The sequence below is a fragment of the Hordeum vulgare genome, chromosome 1H (assembly GCF_904849725.1).
Source record: "Hordeum vulgare subsp. vulgare chromosome 1H, MorexV3_pseudomolecules_assembly, whole genome shotgun sequence".
NCBI lineage: Eukaryota > Viridiplantae > Streptophyta > Magnoliopsida > Poales > Poaceae > Hordeum > Hordeum vulgare.
In genome coordinates, this window is record NC_058518.1 from 490,588,349 (window position 1) to 490,590,889 (window position 2,541).

Sequence of the window (2,541 nt, forward strand, 5' to 3'; positions counted from 1 at the left end):
GTAGCAATTTGTTTGGGGATTGTGCCAACCTCTAGGATCCCCTTCTCTGCCATGGATTTGGATGCTTGTAGATTTGTATCGGGGCACAACAGAGATGAGGAAGGACAAAGCCCGAACAGCTCAAGTGAAAGTGAACGGATATGAACACCACAACCCTCTCAGGTGGGACTGCCACATTCTATCCTCATATTCAAAGTATGATCTAATGTTTCGCCAAAGGCTCCATATGCAATTTGATCTTTGATTTCTAGATCGCTAACCACATGAGCCATTTGATTTGAGAGTATATATTAATTTTCCTGTTCTTTGGATCTTTGAGAGGTAGTTTGATTTGCCATGGTTTTTGCGGGGGATGTTGGCTGATCAGGATACCCAATTCTCAAACAAGAATGCTGAGATACCCAAGATATGGAACTTCACCCCTAAGCTAGACCACCAGGTTTTTTTGGTTCATGTTCAATCTGAGGTGAAGAGCGTCGAGAGGGCATGTGATGCATGTCCAAGCTAAACTCTAATTTGTTTCTTTTATTGTGTTTAGGTGAACATGTCAAAGGTGCAGTTGGACAAGATGAAGCCATGAATTGTCACACGGGTCACTGAGCTTCTTGGGTTTGACAAACTACCTAACTGCTATTGACCTGAATTTAGTTTTATCTGAACTAAGAACACCTGATGTGCTGCTCTAACAAAGAATTACTCATTTGGTGTTCTTTTGCACTGTTGATTTTTGTTCAAAATGGTGTGAGTGCGACCTCTTTGTCATGTTAGATAAGCCTTTCTGTATCACATGGATGTGATATGTAGTATGGTGTACAAAAGTGATGAAAGGTATTCGTTGGAATTCATTTGGCAGCAACAGTTTATCAAGTTTTTGCCTAGCCAACTATTTGTAGAATTTCTGCAGCTATACTTTTGTGACATCTCCCTCATGTAGAAAATACTAGCAGACTAGCACGTAAATTATTTACATCAAAACTGAGACGTATCTATATATGATGAATGCATTTTTTTACTTTATATTCAGCATTACCTCTTGCTGCTATAAATAAAGTAGAAACATGGTAGATAAATAATGAGATTGTTCTGCCCATTTTTCGTTGCACAATCCATTACATTTGTTATGTCCCTGCAATCATACTACTACACATGATGCTTCCTAGATCTGGAACCCAACCAAAGAACAATCAAGTTTGATTCGGTGCGGTCATTGGGCCTCGCAGCGGTGCTGATGTTTTTGGGTCAAGTTGTGCATAATCTACTCATGCTTATAAAACAAGTTTGTTAACAGATTAAATAGTCCCATGTTGCTTAAAAATAAATAATTATATCAATTTATATATGCCTGTAAGAATGAGAAGTAACAAGCAGCCTGAGAATAAACTAAAGGAGGGTGAGCTGTGCTTAACAAAAAGTATCACCCGCCTGGCATATACTTCCTCCATTCCTAAATATAAGACCTTTTAGAAATTGTACTATAAACTACATACGGATGTACATAGACATATTTTAGAGTATAGATTCACTCATTTTGCTCCGTATGTAGTTTTCTAGTGAAATGCTTAAAAGGTCTTATATTTTGAAACGGAGGGAGTAATACATAAAAGGAATTGGGGATTGTTTACTGCAAAACGAAAAATCTTGGGAGGCCAAAATAAAATGGATCGTGGGATATGAATCAAAAAATCCCGTCTTACTTTTGTGGGTCGTGACACCTCTCTTGGGGACAGGGTTAAAAGGCTGGTGTTGCATCGATGGGAGCAGTACAAAGATGTCAATGACAAGCTATGCGAGCGCGTTGAATTGACAGCAAAATATCAAGCAAATGAACAGAACATAGAAGAGCCATCGACGATGATAAAACTTAAGGCTAGGGTGACAGAAGAGCCGATTGAAGAGCAATCGACGATGATGAAATTTACGACTTTGCGTACGCACAAATGGGCTGATGAAAGATCCATCGACGATTATTAAACTTAAGGCTAGGGTGGCACAGAAGGATCCTTCTTCGTCAAAGGGTGCTTTTTTGGTGAAGTCCTGGTTGCCGCGCGGAGCTTCATAATTTAATCATACAGTGTGTCCATTTTTATTCTCTTTTTTACATCAATCCATTTTAATTCTTTAAGATCTTTTGTAAGCAACCTTAATTTTTTTGCATTAAAATAATTAGATAAGCTTGCTGCTGTCAAGATGACAAGGACTTTGCGACTTTGTGACTTGACTGAATGTTCTCTACTTATGCTTTCCTGAGCAAGATTAGTACTTTTGTTTTCAATCCACTCTCTATGAACCACTCAAACTATATAAGGGGTGGTCACGAGACGAGATGTGTCGATCAACTACTCTGTCCGTTATTGGTTTTAGAATATCAATACCAGTATGTGGTCTAACATCATATACATATGATTCAACCCATTGTTGGTACTTCATAAACTCATTCCATGATATATGTTTTAATGGGATTTGGTGTATCCATTTTACGACATTCGCCAGAAAATAATAGGTGGGTTGATTGACATGGAGTTTGTTCGAGAATTTATTGAG

At 38.3% G+C, this 2,541-nt stretch overlaps 1 long non-coding RNA gene across 1 annotated transcript; it reads left to right on the forward strand.

Annotated features, from left to right (window-relative positions):
* Positions 1–348: 348 nt before the first annotated feature.
* LOC123417920 lies at positions 349–867 on the forward strand. Its single transcript, XR_006617319.1, has 2 exons — positions 349–439; positions 539–867. It is a non-coding gene; the product is annotated as an uncharacterized LOC123417920 (long non-coding RNA).
* Positions 868–2,541: the final 1,674 nt, after the last annotated feature.